Source organism: Ursus americanus, chromosome X, assembly GCF_024610735.1.
Source record: "Ursus americanus isolate L20-20 chromosome X, mUrsAme1.1.p, whole genome shotgun sequence".
Taxonomy (NCBI): Eukaryota; Metazoa; Chordata; class Mammalia; order Carnivora; family Ursidae; genus Ursus; species Ursus americanus.
In genome coordinates this window covers 36,816,145-36,825,194 of record NC_142164.1, presented here as the reverse complement: position 1 = coordinate 36,825,194, position 9,050 = coordinate 36,816,145, and the positions used below count along the sequence as shown (strand labels likewise).

General features: G+C 41.1%; 1 pseudogene; it reads right to left on the bottom strand.

Annotated features, from left to right (window-relative positions):
* Positions 1-6,208: 6,208 nt before the first annotated feature.
* LOC123794861 (NHP2-like protein 1 pseudogene) lies at positions 6,209-6,631 on the bottom strand (annotated as a pseudogene).
* Positions 6,632-9,050: the final 2,419 nt, after the last annotated feature.

Below are 9,050 nucleotides of genomic sequence, written 5' to 3'. Positions count from 1 at the left end.
TCAAACAGATGAACATCATTTTTTCTAATGAAATTTATCATTTATTTTTCCCCATTTTAATTGAAATAGAATTGACATCTAACATCGTACAAGTTTAAGGTGTACACCATAATTATTTGATATGTGTATATATTACAAAATTATCACCACAATAAGTTTAGTTAACATCCATCACCTCACATGGTTACACATTTTTTTTCTTGTGATGAGAACTTTTAAAGATCTATTCTCTCAGCAACTTTCAAATATACAACACAATATTTGTTCATCATAGTCCCCATGGTGTACATTATATCCCCAGAACCTGTTTATCTTCTCTAACTGGAAGTTTTTACCCTTTTACCAACTTCACCTATTTCCCCCATCCTCCTTTTGCCACCTCTGGCAACCACTAATCTCTTCTCTGTTTTTGTGAGTTTGGTTTTTTTGAGTTTCTACATTTAACTGAGATCACACAGTATTTGTCTTTCTCTGTCTGATTCGTTTCATTTGCATGATGCTCCCAGAGTTCATCCATGTTGTCACAAATGGCAAGATTCCCTTCTTTTTATGGCCGAATAATATCCCTGTGTGTGTGTATGTATAATATGTGTGTGTGTATATCACATATATACCACATTTTGTTTATCCATTCATCTGTTGATGGACCCTTAGGTTGTTTCTATGTCTTAGCTATTGTACATCATGCTGCTATGAACACGGGGGTGCAGGTATCTCTTTAGGGTACTGATTTGATTTCCTTTGGATATATATCCAGAAATGGAATTGCCAGATCACATTGTAGTTCTATTTTTAATATTTTTTGAGGATCCTCCATACTGTTGTCCAGAGAGACTGCACCCATTTACATTCCCACCAACACTGCACAAGGGTACCCTTTTTAACACATCCTTGCCAACACTTGTTGTCTCTAGTCTTTTGATGACAGCCATTCGAATGGCGTGAGGTGATACCTCGCTGTTTTGATGTGCATTTCCCTGATGATGAGTGATGTGGAGCGCCTTTTCATGGGCCTTTTGGCTATCTGGATGTCTTCTTTGGAAAAATGTCTATTCAGATCATTTGCCCATTTAAAAATTGAATTCTTTGGTTTTTGCTACTGAGTTGTATGGCTTCCTTATATATTTTGTCTATAAATCCCTTGTCAGGTGTATGACTTGCAAATATGTTCTCCCATTCTGATTGTCGTCTCATGAGGGACCCTGAACCAGAACCACCCAGATAAGTTCCTCCTGGATTCCTGACCCCAGAGATTGCAATGCAATACATGTTTGTTTTCAGCCACTAAGCTTTGGAATAACTTGTTACATAGCAATAGATAACTAATACAGGAGTTGGACAGGCAAGGACTCATATAGGTAATGATAAGAAGTTGTTATCGAGAGATAAGGTTGTAGGTATTCCCTCTTATCCCTAAGTAGGGAATGTCCAAATTTGGCTGGTAGTAAGGTGGGGTATCATCTGCGTTCTGGCTCCACTTGACTTTAGGTTGGTGTAATAAATGTTTGTAGTATCAATAGGAAGTAATATGGTCAAGAGACAATAGCTTGTCTAGGCACAGGAAGCTTGGGATGGGTGAGTTAGGTTTGTGGAGGGGGCAGCGCATTGTTCCAAACTTCTCAGTCTTTTAAACTATTCCTTCTGGATAGTCCTCAAGGCTTTGTAGATGTCTTCATCAGATAAGGCAGACATATCATCATGTCAGTAAACATGTGGTTATTTGATTTTCTTCGATTTCAATTAAATAGAGTGATTAATAAGAACTATGTCATTAATAAAGCTTTTCTATGAAATCTGTGTATAGCCCTATAGCTCTACACCTAATATCAAGATTCTTGATTTAGGCCATTCTGAGATAACTTTAACATCCTTTGGGGCTGAGATCAGATGGAAACCAAGGCACAGAACATGCAAATGACTTGCAAAGGGACACAGGCCATGTCCATAACCATATTGCAGAACTGAAATTCTCTGACTCTACCCAGAACTCTGTTTTTCATATTTTTATCATTATTATTATTATTTTGCTTCTTCTAAATTCTTTACTGAAGAGTATACTTTAAGACATGCAGACGGCCAACAGACCCATGAAAAGATTCTCAACCTCACTCATCATCAGGGAAATACAAATCAAAACCACAATGAGATATCACCTCATACCTGTCAGAATGGCTAATATCAAAAAGACAAGAAACAACAAGTGTTGGTGAGGATGTGGAGAAAAGGAAATCTGTACACTGTTGGCATGAATGTAAATTGCTGCAGCCACTCTGCAAAACAATATGGAAGTTCCTAAAAATAGAAATACCATATGATCCAGTAATTCCACTTTTGGGTATTTATCCAAAGAAAACAAAAACATGAATTCAGAAAGATACATGCACCCTATGTTTATTGCAGCCTTATCTAAACCATCCAAGAGTTGGAAGCAACCTCAGTGTCTATTGATAAGTGAATGGATAAAGAAAATGTGATATATATGTAATACATATATACACTCAGTTGTAAAAAAAGAAATCTTGCCATTTGTGACAACATGGATAGACTTAGAGGGTATTATGCTAAGTGAAATAAATCAGATAGCAAAAGACACATAGCAAATGATTTCATTTATATGCGAAATGTAAAAAACAAAACAACCAGCAAACAATAAAGAAACAGGCTCATAAATACAAAGAACAAACTGGTGGTTGCCAGAAAGTAGGGCGTTGAGGGGACGGGTGGAATAGGTAAAGCAGATTAAGAGATACAAACTTCCAGTTATAAAATAAGTCACAGCAGTATAAAGTACAGCATAGGGAATATAGTCAATAATATTGTAATAACTTCATATGGTGAAAGATGGTAACTACACTTACTGCAAGCACTGCATTATGTGTGTAAATATCAGATCACTATGTTGTATACCTGAAACTAATTCAATATTGTATGTCAGCTATATTTCAATTAAAAATAAATTAAAAAAATTTTTAAGTATGCTTTAAACTAGCAGCAAATAAAACACAAGGTTGGTTTAACAATACAACATCACTGTTGAAAATGACTTAAAAAAATACTTTCTTTCAAAGCAATCTACAGATTCAATGCAATCCCAAAGTTTTGTGTGTGTGTGCACATAAATAGAAAATCCCATCTTAAAATTCATATAGAATCTCAAGAGATCCCAAATAGGCAAAATAATTTTGAAAAAGACAAAGTTGGATGTCTCATACTTGATTTCAAAACATACTACAAAGCTATGGTAATTAGACAGCATGGTACTAGCACAAGAACAGACATAAAGACCAGTGGCATCTCATAGAGAGTTCAGAAGTAAACCCTAGTATATGTGGTCAAGTGATTTTTGACAAAGGTACCAAGACCATTTAATGGGGAAAGGACGGCCTCTTCAATAACGGTGCTGCTACAACTGGACATCCACATGCAAAAAAAGGAAGATGAAGCTTTACCTTACACCATATACAAAAATCGAAATGTATGAAAGCTCTAAACATAAGAGCTAAAACTATAAAACTCTTAGAAGAACTCATAGGGAAAAAGCTTCATGACATTGGCTATGACAATGATTTCTTGGGTATAACACCAAAAGCACAGGCAACAAAAGAAAAAAAGATAAATTGGACTTCACCAAAATTAAAAATTTTGTGCTACAAAGGATATTAAATACAGTAAGAAAGCAACCTATGAATAGAGAGAAAATATTTGCAAATTCTATAGGGTTATTATCCAGAATATATAAAGAACCTCCCCAACTCAAAAACAAAAAATAAGCAACCCAATTCAAAAATAGGCAAAGGAGGGGCACCTGGGTGGCACAGTTGGTTAAGCATCTGACTCTTGGTTTCAGCTTAGAGCATGATCTCAGGGTTGTGAGATCCAGCCCCACGGCCGGCTCTGCGCTCAGCGCAGAGTCTGCTTGAGATTCTCTCTTCCCTCCCTCTGTCCCTCCCACTTGTTCTCTCTCTCTTCTCTCTCTTTCTCTCTCTCTCTCTCTCTCATAAATAAAACAAATCTTTTTAAAAAAACAGGCAAAGGACTTCAATGGGTATTTCTCTAAATAATTTATACAGATGTCCAGTAAGCACATAAAAAGATTCTCAACATCACTAATTGTTAAGGAAATGTGAACCAAATCATAAAGAGATTCCACTTCATATTCATTAGAATAGCTATTTTAAAAAGAAAAAAAAACAGAAAATGACAAGTGTTGGCAAGGATGTGGAGAGAGTGAAACTGTTGTGTATTGCTGGTGAAAATGCAAAATGGCAGCCATCATGGAAAATAGTATAGTGGTTCCACAAAAGAATAGACTTATCATATGATTCCATAATTCCACTACTAAGTATATACCCCAAAGAACTGAAAGCAAGAACTTGAACAGGTATCTGTACATCAGTGTTCATGGTGGCATTATTCACAACAGCCAAAAGGTGGAAACTGCTCAAGTGTCCATCAGTGGGTGAATGGATAAACTAAATGTAGTAGATACATACAATGGGATATTTTCCAGCCTTAAAAGGGAATGAGAATTGGACACATGCTATGAAATGGATGAACCCTGAAGACATTATACTGAGTGAAATAAACAAGACACAAAAGGACAAATGCGATTTGATCCCACTTATGTGAGATTCCTAGAATAGTCAAATTCATAGAGACAGAAAGTTAGAATAGTGGTTTCCAGGGGCAGAGAAGGGTAGGCAATGAAGAGTTAATTGTTTAGTGAATACAGAGTTTCAGTTTAGGATAATGAAAAAGTTCTGGAGATGGATATTGGTGATGGTTGCACAGCAATGGAAGTGTACTTAATGACACTGAAATGTATACTTAAGAATGGTTAAAATGGTAAATTTTATGTTATGTATATTTTACCACAACAAAAAATTGTTTAAATGCTTTCTGTCGGCAGAAATGTTTCCCAGCCTGCCACATTTACATTGGCTCCGTCCCAATTTCCCACTGCCCGCGATTAGGCAGACTTCCTCCTAATCCCCTACTTCTGGCTCAAGTCAGCTAAATTGCCTCGACACCAAGCCACTGGAAATAATTTCTTTGTAGCGATAAGTTTCCCAGAAATTGGAAAGCCCCTGGTGATGCCACCATGAATCAGACAAAGCTCTGTACTTTCTCTTTAGGCCAAAGAATTCCTGAATGTCCCCTGACAACTCTCCCCTTCTCCTTACATTTATTTCATTCCCCATGAAAATACTTATTACCATTTTTGGAGAGGGGGGGAATTTGAATATATTTCTTCATTAGGATGCTCACGAGAAAGACACCCTAGCACTGTCCTTCTGGTGTGATGAAGAATGTGTACATCGGAAGCACATCGTGGCAGGAAACAGGGCTCTCGGAGCTGGTACCACGTGTCCTCTGAAGACATCTCCAATCGTCAGAGAGGATGTGTTGTCGGATTCCAGCAACTCTGCTGTTGCTTCCAGTCAGATCTCCATGACTGGCCCAAATGTCTTCATTCCAGCATCAGTTGACCCTCTTTATTCTTGCCAGTCTGGACTCCTTCAAGACCTAGGTCAACTACCCAGTGTCTAACTTGCCCAGGCAGCCTCTGGAATTGTACGGCACATCCTTTTGCGATGCCGGCGCCCTGCCCCCCTCAGGGGCACTGTTGGGAGTTGGGCGGGGGGTGGGGTGAATAACATCACATCAGCGGAGCAAACGGCAGGGGTATATTGGCAAATGACTCTTGGACATACACCTCACAACCTCACAGAATATGTGCTTTCTCCCCCAGTGATACATAATCCTTTGGTGAGCAGACACGTATGGAATGATTTGAGAGGCCAGGCACAAGGGCTACAAAGGGAATGGTGTTTACTCCCATCTTGCCCTCTACGCAACACAAAGTTAGCACCTGAAAGCTGGAACTGGACCTCCATCCTGGCACTCCCCTGCTTTTGGATGGTGTCATCACTCAGCAGGCTTCCACCTGTTCGGGCATGAGTTCTTTGTTTCAAAAGAGAGGATTAGATGGCCAATGGAGAGTACAATTGGGAGATTGGGGTGGGGTGGGGGAGTAACATATAGATAACAGCCTGTAAAACCAATCGAAAACAATACAAACGTGCAGAAACCAGATTTGGTACTAGAATCTTACCAAAGAAGGTAGCTGGAGAAACTACATGTGAATAATAATGATATACAACCCCAAGGGGAGGACTCAAGGCCTCGTGGAGCAGAGGCCCCCGGGTTAGCCTAAGAGACTTTCAATGGGCAGCTGAATGGACGGGGTCTGCTGCTTCAGCTGGGAGCCTTCTCTGGTGGTGACAGAACAGGCGATGACAGGCCCAGAAACTCCACCAGCCCACCCCAGGGCCTGCTTGGAGTGCACAGACACGGAAGGCACATTCTTATCCTCACACAGCAGCAGAAGGCTGAACGAGGCCCAGTGGTTTCTTGGTGAGGTGGGCGTCTGTGAGGGGGTAGGCCTTCGGATTTATAGCAGCCTCAGTCACGTCCGTGATTCCATGGGTCTCATCACCCCTCAGGGAGTGCAGCCAAGGTCAGAGCCAGAGCTCACACTTCCATGGGCAAGAAGTCACACCACACCTGAGGAGTGGAAACGGCCGAGCACCTACTTATTCCCATTTCTGTGGCGTTTTAGAATGTCCATAGCACCTTCTGGCATAAACTCTTACATTTGATATAAACCAACAACATGATGAAGCTGAATATTTTTAGCCCATTTTACAGATGAGAAAACTGAGTGAGGCTCAGAGGGGTTGAACTGCTCAAGTTCCCTTAGCGACTAAGCGGTGGAACTGGGACTTGTCGAAGGCAGACCTCTTCCCTGCAAGTCCTGCCAACTTGACTGTTTCAGGGGCATGGAGCAATCGACATATTCAGAAGTGAGTTCATCAGCTTCTCCCCGAACCTGCTTCTCCTCCTGTGATTTCCAGCTCAGCTAATGGCACTGACATTCGGACCAAGGCAGAAATCTTGGAGTCATCACTGATGCCTTTCTCTCTCTCTCCTACCCCCAGAGCCCATCCGCCACCAAGTCTGTGGATTCTATCCCCCAAATATTTTGTTAAATATATTCACTTCTCTTCAATCCCCTGCCACCTCCCTAACTCAGTTGGCCATCATCTCTCATCTGGATTCCTGCAGTAGCTTCCAGAATGATCTCTTTCTCTCCAGTCTTGCCTGTTGACTCTCCATTCTCCAGACCTAGAGCGGTCTTTCTAAAATCAAGTCTGATCAAGATTCATCCAGGGTTTTAGTTTATTTTTGTTGTTGTTGCTAGTGAAGCCTTGTTTTTAAAAAATGGGATATTTAAATAAACCCTAATAAAGGATGAATAAAAGCAGAAGTATCCTATTGAAGTGGGGGTCAGAGGCCTGGATCCCTGAATATTTTGTGCCTCTTCTCTTCCCTGAGGAACCAAGAGTTCTGCAGAATAGGGAATAACAGCCACTAATCCTGCAAGATGAAGCTTCTTAGCATGGCTTAAGAAGCGAATCATGATTAGACCTATGTTTACCTCCATGGCTCCTTTCCTCACTCCTGCTACCCTTTCCTTCTATATTAGTCAGGATAGGCTAGGTTATGCTGCGGTAACAGACAAGTCCCAAAGCTTAGTGATATAAAGTAACAGAAGTTTACTTCTCACTCAGCTACTTGTCAATTGCAAGTCAGCCGGGACTCCAAGCCCCCTCATCTTCATTCTGGGACAAAGGTTCATGGAGCGTTCAGCACCTGGACCATTGCCTATCACCATGGCAGAGGAAAAATAGCCCAGTGGCTTTTTCTCTGGCAGTGGAATGATCAGCCTGGAACCGACAGGCATCCCTTCTGTTCACAATTCATTGACCATCCCTGGGCACAAGGAGGGGGGCAGGAATTGCTATCTTACAATGGACTCAGAACAACGGGATGGCAGAGAACTGGAGCATTTGGCAAACATGGCTAATGTCTACCACACCTTCGTCCCCCCATCTTAAGCCACGGTGAGTGACCTGTAAGTTTTTGGAAAGTGCACATGCTATTCTTTTTGCATCCCACCCACCCAATCCTTCTGGTAAGCTTCTACTTGATCTTCTAGTTTCAGTTCCAGCAATGTGCTTCTGAGGAACCTTCCTTCTGTCTCATCTGCTCTTGCTTCTCCTTTCCTGGACCAGGTCAGGTGACTTTCTGTCGTGCACTGCAACACTCCATTCTTCCTTCCAGCATCAACCTTATCAGAGTCTCTGAATGTAATTGCTTATACAATGTGACTCTTGGCCCACAAGATTGCACATTGCCTAGGTCAGAGACTGCATCCCGAGGGCCTAGAGTGCTTTCTGGCACATCACAGAGTCTTAATAAAGGTGAAATGAGTGAATGTTTAGAACTTTGTCTCCTTGACCCTAAGCCTTTGCCCATTTGGCACACCAAGCTGCTTAGACCAGAGAAGAAGATGAAGCTAAAACCTGCTTTCCACTGTGGGCTGAGAGAATCTAGAAAGGGCCTAGAAATGGGGGGGTATGGCATTTGCAAGTTGAGCTTCATGTATGAGCTAATTCTGGGACACATACTTTCTTGGGTGCGTTAATGGGGGTTAATGAGGGAAAACATGGCTCTTCCAACAGTTTTATGTTCATTAAGTGAAGCATGCCATGGAATTTCAACTTCTTCCCCAGGTTCTGTTGATGAGAATCCAGCAGCCAAAAGATACATCATTTGGGAGGTAGAGTTGAAACTGATGTTCCAAACACTTCTCGTTTTGGGTTTTCGAGTGCTCTTTGCAAATTGGACTTTAGACATCCTGACTGTGCTTGCTTTTAGCTAGGGACGTGGATGTACAGCCCAGGGCATTTCTCTGGTAATCTTTACTAGTACTTGATTTGCCTTTTGGAACAAAGAACTTACTACCAAAGGCAGCACTTAGACAGAATGACGTCCATGAGAAAGTGCTAAAGCTCATTAGTAATTACAGGAACACAAATGTAAGTAAGCAGCTCTCAGACAGGCAAAAATTTAAAAAGTTGATAATGTGCCGATGGGGATATGGGGATGTAAGAAACCTTATGTTCTGCATGATGTAGACGGGA